We start from the raw sequence: 23,272 nt of genomic DNA, 5'->3' as shown, positions 1-23,272 counted from the left end.
CTTTGGCAGGTTCTGTACTTTTTCCCATACATTTTGTTAGGCTGAATTTTTTTCTTTCACATATCCCAAGTTACAGAGTTAGTGTGTAGTAGTAAACTAAATTATTTCCTAGAGCTTCAGTGGTCAAATCTCTAAACCTATCTAACTTGAAGTATTATGTACTATCATTGCCTCCTAGGTTTTATTACTTAAATCAACAAGATCTTATTCTCTGTTAGTAATTCTAAATTAAACCTGAGTTTGTTTCACAGAATTTCATTCTATCTATACATTTAACTCAACTACATTTTCCAGCATTAACTCAAGAGCTAACTCAGATCCACTAACTTAAAGCACCCCAGTTACCTATGGCCACTCTCTCACACAACATCATCATAAAATACCTCAAGGCAAAGCCTTCCAGATTTTGAAAAATCACATTTTTGCTACACATAGTCTTAAAATACTGCATGCTACTTTTATACTGTTGTTAATTTTAACTAGGTTCCTTAAGGTGAGTTGTTCAGTTGCTAACTTGGGTCTGACCCTTTGTGACACAATGAACTGCAGCACACCAGGCTTCCCTGTCCTTCACCATCTCCCAGAGTTTTCTCAGACTCATGTCCATTGAGTCAGTGATGCCATCCAGTCATCTCATCCTTTGTCTCCCCCATCTCTTTTTGCCCTCAGTCTTGCCTAGCATCAGGGTCTTTTCCTTAAGATGAAAAATATACAATATTATAATCCTGAGTCACTAATCAGAATTAAGTTACCATCAGTATAGGTAACAAAAAGAATATGTTTCACAGTCTTATATAGTAGCTTCGGTAGAGAGGTTAAAAATGCAGACTCAAATGTGGCCAACAACTAACATACATATATATTCTAGCAGAAATCTGTGCATACCACAATTCTAGTTCTTAATTAGTACAGCTTGTGTAGACTATGCTATTTAAAACACCTAATTAAATTGATACATTAAAAAAATTTTTTTAAGTATTTGTCTTTTCTACAAAATAGATTCTTCCAATAGTCATGGCCAATTCTATTCCAATACAGTCTTTAAATGTAGAGATTTACTGAATCTCAGTCTAGTGTTACTTTCTGAGTATGCTACAGAAATGTTCTGGTCCTAATTGTTGTTGTTATTAACATCTTTTTTTTAAGTTTTATCAGAATATAACTGACAAGCAACATTGTGTAAGTTTAAGATGTACAACCTGATGATCTCATGCAAAATGATTACTGGTCCTATTTCTTTCAGTGTTGACACAGGCCAAACCAGATATCAATTAGCAATTGTACATTTATTATTTGCTTGGGAACCACACAAATGCCATGTTAAATTATTTAACAGTTTGTAAACATATGGAGATTGCTAAACTTTAGGATGACTGAATGTGTATAGCAAATGTGAAATCTCTAAAGATAACTTGATGAAAACAGGTCATTCTGTCAACATTGTTGTACAAATTATGCCATTAAAGCTGGTGACAGTGATATAGGAGGTTTGAAGATTTCATAGCTTTAACAATTATTTTCTGATGTCTACTGCATGCCAAGAATTTTTCTAGATGCTAAGAGTTTAGGGTTGAATAAGAAATAAGCACTGCTTTAATGGAATCATTATTTAACAGGAGAGACAAATACAAACAAATAATTACAGCACGGTGAGGTAAGTGCTAACATGAAGAATTGTGTGAGGTGTTATAGTAGCACAGAGGAGGGATAACCACACTCTGCTTAATTTTTGAAGGAAAGAAAATCATAAATTTAGCTTCAGAGTGTTCATAAGGCCTTTCTGCAACTTAGGGAGGGATTAATCAATAAAGACAGAAGCATGACTCATGTTTTAAGATAATTACAGCCTACAGACTTCAGCAATTTAAGCTATAAGACTTTAAAAATGCCATAAGACTTAAATGAAGATACACATTTTCAAAAAACCATTGCCTACAGGTCTGTAGGTATATACATTATTTATGACTGTTATTGCTTTTGCAAGGCAGAAAAAATATTTTTAAAAAGTAGAGATAAAAGTTGCATGAATACTTATCAGTTTGAATAGCAGAATGGCTGGATGTGCCTTTTAGGCATTTCTAATACCATAAAAGTTAATTGTTTCCTATATTATCATACTATGATCTTAATACATTTAAACCTAATTTAGCAAATCTTAAGAAACTGGTTTTATTCTTTGCTAATCATTTTCTACAATCAAGAAGTGGCTATAAATATATTCGTTGTTTGCTTGAACCTACACATACACATGCAAGAACCCACAGGAAAAAGAGAATGATAACACAACCAAGTGTTAACAGAAATTTTTATTTGGATTTTATACATACATGGCTTTTTTCTTTGTGCTTTTTTATCTCCTATTCTTTCATAATTAACATAAGATGCTCTTATGATAAGGAATATAACTTTCAGTAAGAAAAAATGTCTTCATAAAACCTAAATTGAGTTGTCAAAAATGTTATATACTTTTCTATATGAAATACTACATGTATGACAGATAATTAAAATCTATGTACACGCTTAGATAATGACTATATTTCTATATATTAAACCATCCTTACTTTTTAGAACATTTGATTTATCAGTCTCAGGGAATCCTTCTTCTTAATAACACCCTCCCCCAAAAAAGTTAGGTGATAGTAGAGTCAATTTCGGAGAACGCAATGGTACCCCACTCCAATACCCTTGCCTGGAAAATCCCATGGACGGAAGAGTCAGACACGACTGAGCGACTTCACTTTCACTTTTCACTTTCATGCATTGGAGAAGGAAATGGCAACCCACTCCAGTGTTCTTGCCTGGAGAATCTCAGGGACGGGGGAGCCTGGTGGGCTGCCGTCTATGGAGTCGCACAGAGTCGGACACGACTGAAGCGATTTAGCAGCAGCAGCAGCAGCAGCAGCAGAGTCAATTTCACTCTCAGATTTTGTTTTGGACTGAATGTTTACATCTCTATAATTTTCAGGCCTTAAAATCTCAACTCCTAATATGATGGTATTGTGAGGTCAGGCCTTTGGAAGGTGGATAGGTGAATAGGCTCATGAAGGTGGAGCTCTCATAAATAGGATTGTATATGGTGTCTGACTCTTTTTGACCCTAGGGACTGTAGCCCTCCAGGCTCTTCTGTCCATGGAAGTTTCCAGACAAGAATACTGGAGCATTTTTATCATTTCTTACTTCAGGGGATCTTCCTGACCCAGAGATTAAACCTGTGTCTCCTGCATTGGCAGGCAAATACTTTACCACTGAGCCACTGGGAATTCCCCGTAAATGGGGTTAGAGACCTTCAAGACAAGACATGGGAGGTTGCTAGCTCTGTCCTGCCTTAAGGATACAGTGACGTGGCTATCTGATACAAAGCTGGAAGTGGGTTCTTACTAGACATAGGATCTGCACTCACCTTGATCTTGAACTTCTCAACCTCCAGAAAAATGAGAAATAAATGTCTGTTGCTTGAGATATGTCATATCTATGATATTTAGTTCTAGGACCCCAAACTGACTGACTCCAAACAGGTTTTATTGGCCACATAAACTCTTCCTACCAAGACAGTGTGACTATGCACCCCATCAAACTTCACTCAGAAAAAGTATATTTTTATAAATAGTAATAATAAAAGTTATACAATATTTGTTTGGCCTCCCCTTACAGCATCCTCCTCCTGCCACTTTATCATCTCACAAAATTATAGAAAGTCACCTTTTTGATGTGTAATTCCAAGGTTCTAAGATTTACTAGTCCATCAAAAAATTCAACACTATTTGAAGAAGAGCATTATCATCATTAAAGTTTAGTTCTAATCAGTGGATGACAGTTTTAGAGTATTTAATTGAGAGACAGAGAAAGCAAAGGATGATCATAAAAAATTCTTGGTTATTAAGACATATCCATCTCTAGTAGGCTTTACAGTGAATGGGGAATAGGAGCAGATTCAAAAGTTTTGTTGTTAGCAATTACTTTTACCTTTAAGTCACTTTATTATAATTAATGATAAAGAATTATTTAAAGAATTAAACTTTTAAATTTTTATTTTTTTAACCTTTGCAGCAATTGTAACTCCTTCCATTTTCATATTTATTTTAATATTATTTTTTCTCTATTTTTTCCAGGATTATTTAAAAAATATTTTTTGAAACTAACAGAATATTGGACTTTGTTGATTCTATTTATCTTCCCCCCAATTTCATTAATGTGTGTTCTTAAAACTGTTAAGTGATACTACTTTTTATGTATTCATCCTCTTATTATTTAAAAATTTTTTGAATGACAGTTTTATTTTTATGATTCTTATCTTTTAGTGACTCCTTACACTGGATGTTTAACTCAGTATTTTCCAGCCACTGTTCTTCTCTAACATGTCTTCAGGGTAATAAATTTTGCTATAAGAATTGTTTTGCTCTTTCACCGTTGTGAGTTATAGTTTCTGTTATCTTCAATTCTAAATGTTGGTAATTTCTATTGCAATTTCATCTTTCATCCAAAGTTATTGAGAAGCAAAATGATTTTATAATATTTTGCCAACTTTGTTACTTATTTCTTACTTCAGTTCAGTTCAGTCGCTCGGTAGTGTCTGACTCTTTGCGACCCCATGAATTGCAGCACACCAGGCCTCCCTGTCCATCACCAGCTCCCGGAGTTCACCAAACTCACGTCCATTGAGTCTGTGATGCCATCCAGCCATCTCATCTTCGGTCGTCCCCTTCTACTCCTTCCCCCAATCCCTACCAGCATCAGAGTCTTTTCCAATGAGTCAACTCTTCCCATGAGGTTGCCAAAGTATTGGAGTTTCAGCTTTAGCACCAGTCCTTCCAAAGAACACCCAGGACTGATCTCCTTTAGAATGGACTGGTTGGATCTCCTTGCAGTCCACGGGACTCTCAAGAGTCTTCTATGACACCACAGTTCAAAAGCATCAATTCTTTGGTGCTCAGCTTTCTTCACAGTCCAACTCTCACATCCATACATGACCACTGGAAAAACCATAGCCTTGATGAGACGGACTTTGTTGGCAAAGTAATTACTAGCTTTTCAATATGCTATCTAGGTTGGTCATAACTTTCCTTCCAAGAAGGAAGTGTCTTTTAATTTCATGGCTGCAATCACCATCTGCAGTGATTTTGGAGCCCCCAAAAATAAAGTCAGCCACTGTTTCCACTGTTTCCCCATCTATTTCCCATGAAGTGATGGGACCAGATGCCATGATCTTTCTTTTCTGAATGTTGAGCTTTAAGCCAACTTTTTCACTCTTCTCTTTTACTTTCATCAAGAGGCTTTTTAGTTCTTCTTTACTTTCTGCCATAAGGGTGGTGTCATCTGCATATCAGAGGTTATTGATATTTCTCCGGGCAATCTTGATTCCAGCTTGTGCTTCTTCCAGCCCAGCGTTTCTCATGATATACTCTGCATATAAATTAAATAAGCAGGGTGACAATATACAGCCTTAACGTACTCCTTTTCCTATTTGGAACCAGTCTGTTGTTCCATGTCCAGTTCTAACTGTTGCTTCCTGACCTGCATATAGGTTTCTCAAGAGACAGGTTAGGTGGTCTGGTATTCCCATCTCTCAGAATTTTCCACAGTTTATTGTGATCCACACAGTCAAAGGCTTTGGCATAGTCAATAAAGCAGAAATAGATATTTTTCTGGAACCCTCTTGCTTTTTCGATGATCCAGCGGTTGTTGGCAATTTGATCTCTGGTTTCTCTGCCTTTTCTAAAACCAGCTTGAACATCTGGAAGGTCACAGGTCATGTATTGCTGAAGCCTGGCTTGGAGAATTTTGAGCATTACTTTACTAGCGTGTGAGATGAGTGCAATTGCACAGTAGTTTGAGCATTCTTTGGCATTGCCTTTCTGATAAAAAATATGCTTTTATAATGGTTGAAAATTTGCTGAATCTAGCATGCTGTCTTATGGTCAATTTCGTGAACATCCTATATATGCTAGAAATCAGTGGGAATTCTCCAAATGTTGGTAGCAATATATGTACAGGTATTTATTGTCTAAAGTTTCATATTTGCTTAATGAAGTTTTGTCACCTTGAGCTATCAAGGTACAGGTTGTTTGTTTTGTTTTTTCTTAAACTCTCATTATAATTTTTTTCTTCCAGTATTATCAATGTTTGCTTTATGTAGTTTGAAGCTATGTTATTACCTATATATAATTATTGCTATTATTTGATACTGTGTTAAAACTTTTCTCACTGGGTTTAATGAGATGCACTTGATATTTTTTTCACCCTAGATCTAAATTTTTGCATTTCTAATTGACTATTACAATTTTTCTCAATTCAATTTTTTCAAATTCCTTAGTCATTTATTCATTCATGTGAATGTTTTTCATTCATTCATATTCATTCATCTTTTATTAACATATATTCAGTTTTCTGATTATCTCATTTGAATACCTCTTTGTGTATACTATAGTCTATTTAAATTTGTTGAATTTAATGTATTTATTTTTATGTTAAACTATTTTTTTCTGTTCTGCTATGTTTTACTATTTAATAAATTCATAATTTTCTTTGACTTCATAGAAGTTTTTCTGCTTGCCTATTTCTATTTTAACTAGTTTCAAAGTTATGCATTGTTTCTTAAAAAGTTACGCTAGACATCTTTTACACATATTTAACAAAGATTCCTTTTAGAGGTAAATAGACTTGACATGCTTTTATCCTATTTACTGTACTCCAAAATTATTTGTAATGAATGTTCATATTTGAGCTTGATTATTTCATTCTTAACCTTACATATTTTGATATTGATATTTTATATCAATTGTATACTTTCACTTCTCCAATAAGAGTTTGACTCATATGGTAATATTTAAGTGCTGACAGCTTTTATACCTCACCCATCCTTTCTTTTTTCTCTGTGCCACACATCTGGGTAAAGTGATCAAAATGCTCAAGTGTTTTCTCCTTTGGTGCTGAGCAGGATTGAAACTAAGCAAGCATTGCTTGCATGCAGGACTTTCCACTGGCATCCCTCACCCTGAACATAAGAAGCTAACTCAATCGCCACTCCTTGCTCTTTCAAGAAATTTTGAGGCCAGCTTAGTATTCTTGGGTTTCCCTTGTGGCTCAGCTGGTAAAGAATCTGCCTGCAATGTGGCAGACCTGGGCTCGATCCCTGGGTTGGGAACATCCCTAGAGAAAGGAAAGGCTATCCACTCCAGTGTCTGGCCTGGAGAATTCCATGGACTGTATAGCCCATGGGGTCGCCAAGAGTAGGATATGACTGAGTGACTTTCACTTTCATTTCACTTAGGAATATTGCTCTAAATCTTTTTCATACCCTCTTGGGGAGTGTGTGTTTGTGTGTGTGTCTGTGTGTGATCATGAATATTACGAATCTTAACATCTAAACCAAATTTTAGGTGGTATTCCATCCTGCCTCCTGTGGTTATCCTTCTGCAGGTGGTCACAGCAAACAATTTATGATTTTCTTGCTCACCATTTTCAGATTTCCCTTCAAGACTTTTCCTGTCTCTGCAATCCAGCATTTATATACTTTAAGTGAACTCTTTCTTTTGGAACATGTTCTCAGTGATTATCTGTCCCTTATTTGTCTATTTATGGGTTTCACCCTTGATTCAAGTTAATAGTTTTGCTATAGATAAAATTCCAGGTTTATAGTTATTTTCTCTCAGTATGTTAAAGATTTGATTTTTAAATCATTTTATTCCATTGCCATTACTGAAAAGTCCATAGATTATATAATTGTATATTGTAAATAATCTTTTGTTTTAAATATATGGTTTCTTTTAAGAACTTTAAGTTTTTAAGTCTGTTGTTGAAAGACTGCCTATGGTGCTTCTAAATTTGTTTTTATCTATTTTGCTTGGGATTTGTTTCTGTTCTGGAATAAACATATTTAAATTTCTGATTAAGAAATATTCTTAGCTAATATCTTTCTTAATACTAACTTATCAGCATTAATAATATGGACCACTTTCATTTTTCTATTCTCTCATTTTGGAACTCTAAATAAATGTAATTTTTTGGCCCTTTTTTTTTTCAAATATAGAGCACAAAGATAAATGTGCATTATTCTTAAGTATATAGTTTATTGAATTTTATATGTGCAAACAGTTATGTAATTGCCAAGATATCAGAAGAATTCCTCCTGTTGCTATCCAAACAATGTCTATCTTCATCCATTGGAGTGCTAGAACAAAATACTAAAGGCTGGGTGGCTTATAAAAACAACAGAGATTTATTCCTTACAGTTCTAGAGCCTAAAAGTCTGAGAGCAGTGTGCCAGCATGATATTATGAGGCCCTTCTTCCCATTCAAAGGCTTCTCCTGTGTCTTCAAATGGTAGAAGGGAGCTCTACAAATTTTCGTTTATACAAGCACTAATCCCATTCATGAGGGTTCCACCCTCATGACCAAATCAACTCCCAAAGTTGTTGTTGTTCACTGGCTAAATTATGTCTGAAGACCTCACTACTAAATATCACCTTTGGGGGCTAAGATTTCAACCTATGAATTTTGAGAGGACATAAACGTTTGAACCATAACAATAATCCAAGAGAAAATTGCTTTAAGAGCTTAAAAACATGAACTGATTTTACCTGTCCTTGAACTTAATATAGGGTTTAATATAGGGGTTCCCAGGTGGCTCAGTAGTAAAGAATCTGCCTTCCAATACCCAGATGCAGTTCCATCCCTAGGTCTGAAAGAACCTCTGGAGGAGGAAATGGTAACCTGCTCTAATATTCTTGCTTGGAGAATCCCATGGACAGAGGAACCTGGAGGGCTATAGTCCATGGAGTTGCAAAGAGTCAGACACAACTGAGCACATGTGCACAAACATCACATAAATTCTGTGGCAAGTATATGTTCCTTTGTGCCTGATTTATTCTCCTTATCATTATTTCCCATGGTGCAGCAGTTGATTTACTGTCATTGTTGTTTAATAACCCATTGTATAAATAAACCCCGATAGGTTTATTCAGCTGTCGACATATATTTAGGTTGTTTCCAGTATTGGGATACTCTATAAAAGCAGTTAGAAACTATTTTTTGATGAAAAACTTCATTCATTTCTTTTCATGCATACATAAAATTGAAATGCTGACTCATAGGAAAAGTATATAATTGTTATTAATATATGCTGTCAATGTTTTCCTGAAATAGATTTACATTTTATACCAACATACACAATGTAGGGAATTACCTAGTTTATTTCTTGATATGGGTCTAAGTTAAATGTTTAGATTTCCTGAAAACTAACAATATTAAATATTTTATGTGCTTATCAGTCATTTGTTATCCTTTTTGAAATGTCTATTCAATTGTTTTGCCCTTTTATTACTTTCCATTTCTCAAACTTTTCTTAATAACATCTTTTAAAATATAAAGGTTATATATTTTTTGAATTCTAATATACCAAGTTTTTTTTTTGACATTTGACATTTTATAAAAAAATATTATCTCAAGGTTACAAAGATTTTCTTATACATTTTCACTTTATATTTGAGCAGTTATCTGGTTTGTGTTAATTTTTTAAATAAGATCTGAGGTAAGAGTTTCTGCTTTGCTTTTTCCCTTAATGTATAGATATTCAGTTATTTCAAGCATTTGTGGCAGAGATTTTCTTTTTCTTCTTTAATTCTCTTGGCACCTTTGTAACAAATCTCTGTAGGTCTATTGTGAATACTGTATTTTATTCTAGTAATCCATCTGTCAATCCTTCTATGGTTCTACATTGACTGTATTGCTGTAGCTTTTTCATATTAAGTTTTAAAAACAGACAGTGAATCTCCTAATGTTGTTGTTCTTTTATACAATCACAATGGCTTTTCTTGGTAGTTTTCAATTTCAATATACATTTTAAAATCAGCTTAACAAGTGGAGAATAAAGACTAAAGTTATAGAACTTCCCTGGTGGCTCAGATGGTAAAGTGTCTGTCTGCAATGCAGAAGACCTGGGTTCAATCCCTGGGTTGGGAAGATCCCTTGGAGAAGGAAATGGCAATCCATTCCAGTACTATAAAATCAGCTTAACAAGCGGAGAATAAAGACTAAAGTTATAGTATCCTTAAAAGTACTTGTAAGTACTATAGTTGTTAAAGTTGTTTTCAATGGGTTATAAGTAACACTCTGAAACCAGTACAAGTTTATATTAGAACTGAGTGAATAATCAAAAGAATGGCAGATGGTGGCAGCTAGATTTCTCACTGCTTAAGTGAGAGGTTATACACAAGAGGGGAATTAGAATAAGATATGTGATAGTTCTGCTCACCTTCAATCTCAATCTCTTTTTCACATTTTTATTTTTTCTTTATCTCCACCAAGTTTAAGTTATTTCAGAGCTAACAGTTTACAAATAATATCTTCTATAATATTAGGTTATGTATATATGGTTAGATAATCTAATATTTAATTTATCCAACACACACATTTTAAACTGTTCAATTAGCATATTTTTCAATGTTATATCCTATGCACCAATTATGGCCAGCTTTCAGGGTTAATACAATGAAAGGTGTTTTTTATATCATAAAATTCTCTTTTTACAGTATTTAATCACCTACCAAATGTACCTTTTGTTCACAACAAAATACAGCTTTCAGATTATTGCTTTAAAAATATTACCCTGAATTTTCAGATTGCCCAGTTATCATTTGTTGGTGGGTTAGGTCTGTAAGGAGTTAGTTAGTCATAGCAAAGACAGTATTGTATCTATGTGAAATATTTAAAAGCTATTTGCTAATAATATTTTATCTAATGAAATTTGTTTGTATGACTTAATATACTAGAATGATCTTGAAAGGTTAAATTATTCTACTTGCTATAGACTTATTTTCATATAAATCTCATTATTGAACACATAAACCATATCATTTTAGATCTCAGGAACCCCATTAGAGAATTAGGTGGTAATCTGGTAGTCCAAGAGTTTATGAATGTCACTGCTGTCTGAGAAAAATTTTGGCTAAATTTCTAGATAAGAAATGTAAATGTGAGTGTCACTGGGGATAAGGAATTTCAATATATATTTGTACTCATATAATGAAAATAAATGTGCATAGAGAAAATCTAGCTATACATATAAAGTTTTGTTAAGAAATAAGTGACTTTACATTGTCAGATTTATTTTAAGAAATATTCTAATATATGGAAATACAGATTTCCAGATATCTTCTGTCAAATCCACAACTTTGTTAGGAGAACTGTTTCTATATCTATGATTTTTTTTAAAAAAGTATTACACTACCTCTCAGAATATCTGTACCTGTAATTTTAAAAACAATGAAAAAGGAAAGAATATATTGGAACACATTTTTAATGAAAGTTGCTTTGGGTTAAAAAGATAATGAAGAACTTGACCTGTGAAAAGGCTGATACAGTTTATAAATATTAGCTCAAAAAGATGATACTACTCTGAGATATACAAGGGAATATAAAACCCTTAATAAAGAGATGGTCTCTACCAAAAAGTAGCAAAAAATATAACATTCCTGCTTATGGCTTAGCTCCCTGAGAAGAAGAAAGTAAGTTGGTCATTTCTTTGTCTTATGATTTTTTATAAGGAAAAAGAAATGTTTGATTTTGTAGTATTTTGAGTTTATACATTTTTGTGTATTTTCATATTTTACATATTGTAATGTTTTTATCATTTTTATTTGTAAGAATAAATCCAAATGCTTTTAATATCCAATGATTTCTTAGAAATATTTTTAAACTTTTTCTATGCTCAAACATATGCATTGGCATCATTTTATATACCATTTTAAATGTTTAAATAAGGAAACCATGTTACATAAATGGAAAATAGTGATCAAAGATTTTTGTGTGTTTATGAAAGCTATTTCTATCATAGGAAAGCATCTGACAAACCCTAGTTATCTTCATCATTCTAATAAAACAAGTAGTGAACCAAGTAAAATGTGAATAAAAGAATCATTGTTGAAGATTCAAAGAAATGGAAAGATAGCTCATGTTCTTGGATTGGAAGAATTAATATTCTTAAAATGGCCATATCACCACAAGTAATCGACAAATTTAATGTCAGCCCTATTAAATTACCATGACTTTTTAAAAAATAGAACTTAAATAATCCTAAAATTTATATGGAACTGTAAAAGATCGAGAATTGTCAAAGCAAGCAATCCTGAGGGAAGATAATAATGATAACAAAGCAGGAGACATAACTCTCCCAGACTTCATACAAAAGCAACAGAAATCACAATAGTGTGATATTGGCACAAAAACAGACTTACGCATCAACAGAAAAGAGAGCCAAGAAATAAACTCATACACCTACAATCAATTAATTTTTGACAAAGGCAGCAAGATTATACAATGGGGAAAACACAGTCTCTTCAGCAAATGGTGTTTGGAAAGTTGGATACTGGCATGTGAATTAGTGAAGTTAGAAGCCACCCTCTTCCATGCACAAAAATGAATTCAAATACTTAAATATAAGACATGGCACTATAAACCTTCTAGAAGAGAACATGGGCAAAACATTCTCTGATATAAATCATGCCAATATTTTCTTGGGTCAGTCTTCCAAGACAAAGAAATAAAGACAAAAATAAATAAAAGGGACTTAATCAAACTTACAAGTTTTTGTACCACAATGGAAATCATAAACAAAACAAAATGTCAACCTACAGGCTGGATGAATATATTTGTAAATGATGCAACTGACAGCAGCTTAATTTCCAAAATAGCAAACAGCTCATACCACTCAACAACAACAGAAAACCCCATCAAAAATGGGCAGAAGACCTAAACAGACATTCCTCCAAGGAAGACAAACAGATGACCAAGAGATACATGCAACAATGCTCAACAACACTAATTATTAGAGAAATGCCAATCAAAACTTCAGTGAGGTACCACCTCACACCAGTCAGAATGTCTATCATTTAAAATCCTATAAAGAACAAATCCCGGAGACGGTGTGGAGGAAATGGAACCTTCCTAAACTGTTGGTAGAAATATAAATTGGTACAGCTACTATTTATGGAGATTCCTCAAAAATCTAAAACTAGAGTTGCCATGGGATCCTGAAATCCCATACCTGGCCATATATCCAGACAAAATTGCAATCCAAAAAGATATGTGCACCACTATGTTCATAATAGACTACTCACAATAGCCAAGACATGGAATCAACCTAAATGTCCATTAACATATGAGTGAGTAAAGGAGATGTGGTACATATATATACTTCTCAGCCATAAGGAAATTAAATCATGCCATTTGCAACAAGATGGATTGATTTAGAGATTATCATACTCTGAGTGAAGTCAGAAAAATATGCCATATGATATCACAAATATGTGGGTTCTAAAATATGACACAAATGAATTCACCTATGAAACAGACTCACAGAGAATAGACTTGTAGCTGCCTAGGGAAAGGCAGAGATATAGATTGGGAATTTGGGATTAGCAGGAAAAACAAAAAGCAGAGATAATTTTGGCTAAACTGACCTAAAAGAACTTTTACTGAGGGTAGGCCAGATATCACCTACATCACCTGGGGGAAGGAGAATGAGGAATCACTTACTGTAGATAATCAAGTATTAAGGATTGGGGGTTCTGGCTAGAATTATTTCATAGGATTCTTGCTTGAATTGAACAATACAGAGATAAACACAAAAGTCAAAGCCTAGTTGAAAAAGAACTCAGAGGACTCCAAATAGAGTTGATCAAAGAGAGAATCTTTATCGCCATCTACCAGATTAACTAGCTTTCCAGGTGGTGCAGTGGTAAAGAATCTACTCTCCAATGCAGGAATACAGTGAAGTTGCTCAGTCGTGTCCGACTCTTTGTGACCCCATGAATCGCAGCACGCCAGGCCTCCCTGTCCATCACCAACTCCTGGAGTTCACTCAGACTCACATCCATCGAATCAGTGATGCCATCCAGCCACTTCATTCTTGGTTGTCCCCTTCTTCTCCTGCCCCCAATCCCTCCCAGCATCAGAGTCTTTTCCAATAAGTCAACTCTTCACATGAGGTGGCCAAAGTACTGGAGTTTCAGCTTTAGCATCATTTCTTCCAAAGAAATCCCAGGGCTGATCTCCTTCAAAATGGACTGGTTGGATCTCCTTGCAGTCCAAGGGACTCTCAAGAGTCTTCTCCAACACCACAGTTCAAAAGCATCAATTCTTCGGCGCTCAGCCTTCTTCACAGTCCAACTCTCACATCCATACATGACCACTGGAAAAACCATAGCCTTGACTAGATGGACCTTAGTCGGCAAAGTAATGTCTCTGCTTTTGAATATACTATCTAGGTTGGTCATAACTTTTCTTCCAAGGAGTAAACGTCTTTTAATTTCATGGCTGCAGTCACCATCTGCAGTGATTTTGGAGCCAAAATAAAAATAAAAATAAAGTCTGACACTGTTTCCACTGTTTCCCCATCTATTTCCCACAGGTCCTTAAATTTCCCTTTGCTGGTATGTCTCATTTTCTCATCTTGATTAGATTATCCTGCTATATATCTCTATTGGAGGTTACTCTCTCTAGGCTTTTGATTTTATCTTTCTCTGCTTCTTTCTGTGGACAAGGATTCTTAGATTTAAATTCTTAGATTCTTATGATTAAAAACAAAGGAAGCCATCATAATCAAAGATTTATAACTACTCTCTCTGGCACCATGAGTAAACCTGTCCAGCTATAATCTGTGCCAACAAGATAGTCGTTCTCTTTTCCAGCTTCTACACACCCAAAGCTAGTAGCCAAACATTGGTATCTATGCTTATTTGCAAGAAGAAAAAAGCAAATATCTTACCAGAGGGGACAGAGAAAAGCCTTAAAACAGCCTACCAGTGTTGTGGAAATCCCTCCCATAATTTCAAAGGTATATGCACACATGGTTGTGTGGAACAAAATTGTAAGCATTTATTTCCAGAAATGGACATAAAAGCAATTTATTTCTTTTTTTATCTTAAAACTTTCTGTGCTATTTGTTTATAATGACCAAATAATACACTATAGATATGAAGTCACTTACATTTTAGGCAAAAAGATCAGGCTTTTTTTTTTTTTTTTTAAAGCACATCTGTGAAATAAACTTGTAAGATTTGTGTCTCAGGGCTATAATGCAATGAATAATTGCTAAATAAAATTACTCTGATCTTTCTAAAAATTGTCTTAAGTAATCTCCTTAGAATTAAATCCATGCCATCTCATTACAACAAAAGTAATATGTTTTTGAGGAAGTTTATTCTCTCACAGACAAAAATTTCTTGTTAATTTACAAAGACAAGTCAACAAATGTCTCAAATAATGTTCAGATATCACATTCACATAAGATAATTATAGATATTTACATGAACTTTTCATAAAGCTATCTCTTTAGAAATGAATTATACAGAAAATAAATAGCATGAATATTCACTAAAATAACTAATAACATTATTTAATGATTTTAATAATTGATTACTGAAGTTCACAAGACTATTTCTAGAGATTTGAATATATTTATTTGTGTCAAATAGTCCTACTTTATTTTTCACTTGAATATTGGCATTGAATATTTTCTTAGGTGTTCAATTTCAAAACTCTTATGATACATTTCTTTTCTTAAAATACCTGCTTCAATATACCATACTAAACATAATTTAAGAAACAATTTCCCCTCCCTTTTCTTCCTTATTTCCTAACCCATCAGTGATTGAACAAAGCCTGAGATTAGGTATAATATTTCTGTAAAATAAAATGCAGAAGAGAGAGTGGCAAAATATAAGTCTAGAAAGATGAGCAATGAATAGTTTGTAGGAGACTCCAAGCATCATATGATTATTGTAAATTATTTTATGGCAATGAGGAGCACTTTATTTGAACAGTTTAACCCAGGTGAGGGTACCTTATGTCAACATTTTCATTAGATATACTTAACTATTAAAAAGAACAAAAAGAAAATAAGCTAGGAAGATTTTGCAACATACCATGCAAAAACTAATTATTTTGAGTAACAGCAGATATAGAACAAAATGAAAGAAGAAAATAAGTTTGGAAAGTAAGTGGGAGTTAATCTGGTGGCAGTTCAATACTGACATGGATGTGATCTGTTAAGATAAAGGTATCAAGTACGAATGCTGGAAGTACTGGGAGGAATAGTACTGACATATTTTTTAAAAGATAGGAGCTGAGTGTTCCTGAAAGAATAAAATTATGGTAGAATGTGGTGTTAAAAATGATCTTTCATATCACTCAATATATAATACTAACAGAGTATGGAATTCTGAAAATTATATTCACATGTGAAAGATGCATTTTTTCTTTGCTATTTTCATAATATAAGCTATAAATGTTAAAGTCTTTTATTACCAGAGTAGTGAATTATTAATTGATTCAAAGAAGTTTGCACATATATGGTTATATATGGTAAACATAGTAATATATATCTTGAAGAGTAATCATTCTCAAGGAATCAGATGGTGTGGGCTAAGGACTAGAGAATCTGAAATATTGGAAAAGAGCAAAATCAAATAAGATGTGAATGGAAATAAAATGTTTTAAGTTTCTGGTATTTTCAGGAATGACAAGAATATAAATTTATGAAATAATGTTAGTCTTTACTAAATAAAGAATGAAAGCTTTAATTTCTAGAAAATTACTAAATGTAGAACAGGAAAATTAGAAAGCTATAAATAATCAAAAAGTTTAAGACATGTAATGGTTTGCAGATGATATGATGCTATATATAGAAAATCCTAAAGAGGCCACCAGAAAGCTATTAGATTTCATCACTGAAATCAGTATAAGTTTGTAAAGAATACAAAATTAAAGTACATGGTTGGAAGATTTAAAATTGTTAAAATGATTGTACAACTCAGAGTTTTCTAAAAATTCAGTGTCATCCCTATCAAAATATAAAGGGCATTTTTCAGAGAATTAGAACAAATGATTTTAAAATTGATATGGAAACATTAAAAAATCCAAATAGCCAAAGCAAGCTTGAAAAGATGATCATAACTGGAGGAGTCAGGCTCGTTGAATTTGGACTATACTATAAAGCTACAGTAATCAAAATAGTACAATGCTGACTCATAGACCAATGGACCAGAACAGACAGCTCAGGAATACAATGACTCACTTATGGCCAATTACTGTATGATGAAGGAAGAATATAAAGTGAAAAAAAAGTCTCTTCAATAAATGATGCTGGAAGGAAACCATAAATAAAACAAAAAGACAATCCTCAGAATGGGAGAACAAATATTTGCAAATAAACCACTGATGAGGGATTAATCTCCAAAATACACAAACAATTCATGTAGATCAATATTAAAAAAAAAATGGGCAGAAGATTTAAATAGTCATTTCTCTAAAGAAGAAAGAAGACACACAGATGGCCACAAAACACACAAAAAGATGCTCTATATCACCAGTTATTACAGAATTGCAAATCACAACTACAATGAGTTATCACCTCATGTTGGTCAGAATGACAATCATCAAAAAATCTATGAAAGATAAATGCTGGATAAAGTATGAAGAAAAGGGAAACCTCCTACACAGTTGGTGGGAATGTAAATTGTTACAGCCACAATAGAAAACAAGTTTAGTTTAAAACATTACTTCATCATAAAAAAGAACAAAATAGTGCTATTTGCAGTAATGTGAAAGGAGCTAGAGACTGCCATGCTGAAAGAAGAAAGACACAAAAAAGCAAATATCATATAAATCACTTACATCTGGAATCTAAAAAAAATATTATACAAATCAACCTCTTACAAAACAAGAGTTAGAGATATAGGAAACAAACATGGTTGCCAGGGGATAAGTGTGGGGGAGGGGGGATAAATTGGGAGACTGACTACTATATAAGATATAGATAACTAATAAATGACTGTATAGCACAGGGAACTCTACTCAATGCTCTGTAATAGCCTATATGGGAAAAGAATCTTAAAGAGTGGATGTATGTATACCTGGTTCACTTTGTTGCACACCTGAAACTAATGCAACATTGTAAATCAGCTAAACTCCAATAAAAAATTAATAAATGGTGCTGAGAAAACTGCTGAAGGCTACGTGTAAAATAATGAATATTCTTTAAAACCATACATAAAATTAAATTCAAAATGGGTTAATGACAAATGTAAGGCTGAAAAACATAAAATTCCTAAAATCTATCATCAACAAAGAATAAAGATAGCAAATGCTAGCAAAAATATGGAGAAAAGGGAACCCTTGTACACTGTTAGTGGGAATGGAAATTGGTTCAGGATGGAAACATTTCTCAAAAAATATAAATAAAACCACCTTATGATTCACAAATCCCACTCCTGGGAATATAGCTGAAAAAATACACTACTTTGAAAGGATGAGTGTATTAGTCACTCAGTCATGTCAGGCTCTTTGACTGTAGCTCACCAGAATCCTCTGTCCATGAAATTCTCCAGGCAAGAATCCTTGAGCGGGTTGCCATTCACTTCTCCAGGGGATCTTCCCAACTTAAGGATTGAACCCAAGTCTCCCATATTGCAAGTAGATTCTTTACTGTCTGAACCACCAGGGAATACATGCACACAAATGTTCATAGCTGCATTATTTACAATTGCCATATATGGAAATAACCTAAGTGTCCGTCAATAGATGAATAAAGAACATATGTGTATATATATATGTACATACACACGCATATAAATATACATAATGAAATACAACTTAGCCCTAAGAATTAAATTTGGTCATTTGCAACAATATGGATGAACTTGGAGAGTATCATGCTAAGTGAAATTAGTTAAAGCGTAAGACAGATACTGAATGATATAACTTATATGTTGAACCTAAAAAATAAACTAGTAAATATAACAACTACAAAAAAGAAATAGTATCACAAATCCAGAGAAAAATTAGTGATTACAAGTAGAGAAAAGGAAGAGATGAGAGGCAAGATAGGGGTAGGGAATTAAGAAGTACAAGCAGCTATATATAAAATAGCTACCAGTATGTATTATACAACACAGGGAATATGGTCAATCTTCATAATCATAAATTGAGGATAACCTTCAAAAATTAGAATCACTATGTTGTACACCTGAAACATATATTGCTCATCAACTATACCTCAATTTAAAAACACTGATGTTTCAAAAAAATACATCTATCATATCAGGGAAAATGAAAAAAAAATGTCATGGGAAAGTGGGTATGTAGAGCAAGTAAAAAAAAATTAAAATCGGCTCTTAAATGAGAAATGACATTAAATGGAAGGCCACGAAATGCTCTCTATATAATGATGTGTTGTATTTGTTAGTCACTAAGTTGTGCAACCCCATGGACTGTACCCCACCAGGCTCCTCTCTCCATGGGATTTCCCAGACAATAAAACTGGAGTGGACTGCCATTTCTTTGCTGACCCAGGAATCAAACATGTGTCTCCTGCATTGTAGGCAGATTCTTTACCTCTGAGCCACTAGTGAGGTCCCCTCAAATATAATTTCACTGCTAAATAAAGGTATGCTGTGAATAATACTTACATCTAAAGAGTTGCTAGGCAGAAAGTTTGAATGTAAAGTAATTGATGGGGAAGGATAAACTAGAAGAATGGGGTTGACATATACACACTCCTGTATATAAGATGGGCTTCCCAGATGATGCTAGTGGTAAAAGACCTCCCTACCAATGCAAGAGACTTAAGAGAGCAGATTCAGTCCCTGGGTTGGGAAGATTGCCTGAAGGAGAGCATGGCAACACACTCCTGTATTCTTGCCTGGAGAATCCCATAGACAGAGGAGCCGGGGGTGGGGGCTACAGTCCATAGGGTCATAAAGAGTGGGACACAACTGAAGCAATTTAGCATGCACACACAAGCATGTATATAAAATAGATAACTAATAACTATACCTACTGTTAGTACAGGGAACTCTATTCAATATTCTGTAATGACCAATATGCAAGCAGAATCTAAAAAAGTGTATATATGTGTGACTGATTCACTTTGCTGTATAGCAAAAATAACACGACATTTAAGGCCTGTAAATCAACTACACTCCAATAGAATTAAAAAAAAAATTGACATTGATGTTTATAAACACTCTATCGACAAGAAAGCTAATATGTCTATTTTATGCTTTATTGACAACACCAAAGCCTTTGACTGTGTGGATCACAATAAACTGTAGAAAATTCTGAAAGGGATGGGAATACCAGACCACCTGACATGCCTCTTAAGAAACCTGTATGCAGGTCAGGAAGCAACAGATAGAACTGGACATGGAACAACAGACTGGTTACAAATAGGAAAAGGAGTACATCAAGGCTGTATATTGTCACCCTGCTTATTTAACTTCTATACAGAGTACATCATGAGAAACACTGGGCTGGAAGAAGCACAAGCTGAAATCAGGATTGCCGGGAGAAATATCAATAACCTCAGATATGCAGATGACATCACCCTTATGGCAGAAAGTGAAGAAGAACTAAAGAACCTCTTGATGAAAGTGAAAGAAGAGAGTTAAAAAGTTGGCTTAAAGCTCAACATAGAGAAAAGAAAGATCATGGCATCTGGTCCCATCACTTCATGGAAAATAGATGGGGCAACAGTGGAAACAGTGGCTGACTTTATTTTTCTGGGCTCCAAAATCACTGCAGATGGTGATTGCAGCCATGAAATTAAAAGACGCTTACTCCTTGGAAGGAACGTTATGACCAACCTACATAGCATATTCAAAAGCAGAGACATTACTTTGCCAACAAAGGTCCGTCTAGTCAAGGCTATGGTTTTTCCAGTGGTCATGTATGGATGTAAGCGTTGGACTCTAAAGAAAGCTGAGTGCCGAAGAATTGATGCTTTTGAACTGTGGTGCTGGAGAAGACTCTTGAGAGTCCCTTGGACTGCAAGGAGATCCAACCAGTCCATCCTAAAGGAGATGAACTGAGTGTTCATTGGAAGGATGGATATTGAAGCTGAAACTCCAATACTTTGGCCACCTGAGGCAAAGAGCTGACTCATTTGAAAAGACTGATGCTGGGAAAGATTGAGGGCAGGAGAAGGGGATGACAGAGGATGAGATGGTTGGATGGCATCACCGATTCAGTGGACATGGGTTTGGGTGCACTCTGGGAGTTGGTGATGGACAGGGAGGCCTGGCGTGCTGCAGTTCATGGGGTCACAAAGTTGGACACGACTGAGTGACTGAACTGAACTGAACTGATCATTATATGCAGGGAAAATTTAAACTATAAATAAATGATAGTTTATAAAGTTGAAATATTCAGTCCATCTAATCTAACCACTTGGCATTTTATAACTTGGTTTCAAAATATATAAGGAAAGAAACAACAAATTAGGAAAGAGAAAAAAAAAAGAAAGGAAACCTTCATTCATATTGATTTAAACATACTTCTATCACATATGATAGAACATGTGTGCAGAAAATACAGATAAAATATCAGTAAAAATATGAAAGATTTGACAACATTAACAATAGAATCCCCCTTACACACTACTTTATTGCCCAAATATGCAGTAAACACTCTTTTCATGTATATAAAACACTTAAAAATTCATTCTTGGTGTTACCAACCCCAAACTATGCGTGTGTGTACAGGGGTCATCCACACCAAAACGAGCAATTCTCAGGATGATAGCAGGATGCCCTACAATTCAACTCAGTCCTGACACTTTCCATCTACTTGAGCCAGTATTAGATTTAATAGGTTAAGGTTTGGTCTTGTAAGACCTCCCTGCTACAATACACACACACACCCACAGACATACACACTTCAGACACCAGTCACAAGCCTACGTTGTTATGTGTTTCTGACTGACAGGCTATGAACAGAGATTCTCAAGGAATCCCATCCTCAGGCTTAATGGATTTCTTTGTGTATCAGAACTCAGAGGAAAACTTTACTTACTATATTACCAATTTATTATATAAGGGTGTGACTCGGGAAGAGCCAGACAAGACAGAAGCAGAGGACAAGACATGGAGAAGGGACCTGGAGCTTCCATCCTGTACAAGCATGACCCTCTCCCAGCACCTCATTGTGTTCACCAACACAACTCTCTGAAGCTCATCTTTTTTTTTTGAATTTTTAGGGAGGCTTCTTTATGCAGCCATGATTGATGAAATCACTGAACGTCAATTCAACTTTCAATCCCTCTCCTCTACCTTGAGGTAGACTTAAATTTCTAACCCTCTAATCACATGGTTGGTTGGCTAGGCAACCAATCCTCATTTGTAAGTGGAATCCAAACCTCATCTTATTAACATAACAAAAGAAACCTTAACAAAACCATAACAAAAGAGATGGGAATACCAGACCACCTTACCTGTCTCCTGAGAAATCTGTACACAGGTCAAGAAGCAACAGTTGGAACCAGACATGGAACAGTGGACTGGTTCAAAATTGGGAAAGGAGTATGTCAAGGGTGTATATTGTCACTCTATTTATTTAACTTGTGTGCAGAGTACATCATGTGAAAAGTCAGACTAGATAAAGCACAAGCTGGAATAGAGATTGCCAGGAGAAATATCAGTAACCTCGGATGTGCAGATGACATCACCCTGTTGGCAGACATTAGAATCTTGAGTCTGTTCCTGCTGCTGCCTGGGTTTTAAGAAGCACTTTGATAAAATTAAACCCTTGTATGTTAATTTTTAGTATTTCCAAAAGAGTAAAATGGGCTAAGTATAATGCCTGAATATTTGAGGATAGAGTCACAATAGTAAACAGAAACCTATGCTTTAGCAAATATTATAAGAGCATGTCTTCCATTCTGATCTTTAGAATGTGTTTACATAATGGTGTGGCAAGTAGGAAAACTAATTGTTGACAGTACAGATTATCTCCTTAACCTAGAGTTACAGCAGAGCTTTCTTTATAACTTCTATTTTCAACATGCCTAGAAAGCATGGTAAAATTAAATAATAAACATAACTGTCACAGGTGTCTTGCCAAATAAAACAAGGCATATTATTACTCATGCCAGATAATTTAAATGAATTTTCAAACTGAGAAAATAAAAGAGTTTCTGTAAAAGTAGACAGCTTTTGAATGAGTATGCCAAAAATCTATACTCTAGTTTCCTTGGCATGATAAAGGTTTCCTAAAATCGCTCATTTGTTTTGTCATTCAGTCACCAATGATGTATGGAGTTTCTGCTACGTGCAAGGTCCTGTGATGTGTGGTCACACAAATGATCAAAAGAGACAAAGATCCCCGCCCTCATGGCATTTACATTCTGGTGGAGGAAAACTGACCCCACAAAGAGGCATAATTGCTAAGAAAATTGTAGATGACATTGGAAGGTGATAATTAATATGGAGAAAAAACATAA

The sequence above is a fragment of the Oryx dammah genome, unplaced genomic scaffold, assembly GCF_014754425.2.
Source record: "Oryx dammah isolate SB20612 unplaced genomic scaffold, SCBI_Odam_1.1 HiC_scaffold_11164, whole genome shotgun sequence".
NCBI lineage: Eukaryota > Metazoa > Chordata > Mammalia > Artiodactyla > Bovidae > Oryx > Oryx dammah.
The sequence above is the reverse complement of the archived record's forward strand: the minus strand, read 5'-3'. Positions refer to the sequence as shown.